This window comes from Penaeus monodon, chromosome 33 (assembly GCF_015228065.2).
Source record: "Penaeus monodon isolate SGIC_2016 chromosome 33, NSTDA_Pmon_1, whole genome shotgun sequence".
NCBI lineage: Eukaryota > Metazoa > Arthropoda > Malacostraca > Decapoda > Penaeidae > Penaeus > Penaeus monodon.
This window is the reverse complement of record NC_051418.1, coordinates 11,251,255-11,251,535: the sequence shown is the minus strand read 5'-3', so window position 1 is coordinate 11,251,535 and position 281 is coordinate 11,251,255. Positions and strand designations below refer to the sequence as shown.

General features: G+C 38.1%; 1 protein-coding gene across 1 annotated transcript in view; it reads right to left on the bottom strand.

The window, feature by feature from the left end:
* The window catches only part of LOC119594245 (A-kinase anchor protein 17A-like), a gene marked incomplete in the record, with an annotated part of 9,101 nt that overhangs the window by 5,383 nt on the left and 3,437 nt on the right, over window positions 1–281 (bottom strand).

The following is a 281-nucleotide window of genomic DNA, read 5'->3' as shown; positions in this document are numbered from 1 at the left end:
CAGGGGTGGCAAACATGCACTCTGCAAGTAAAACTGCAAGTCTGAACAGCAATAGACTAGCAAAAGCATAATAAATGTAAAAGCCTGATTAAAGGTAAGTCATGTTTATATGTTCAATACTTTATCATATAAAAATACTAAATGTGCCTATAAAAAATATAGCTACAGGAAGCTGACAAGGGGAGTCATGAGTACTATGGCTCATGTGACAAAATTGGTGCAGAGTAGATTAAAAGTTGGCCACTACTGCTCCCTCCCTCCCTCCCTCATCATTAATACTG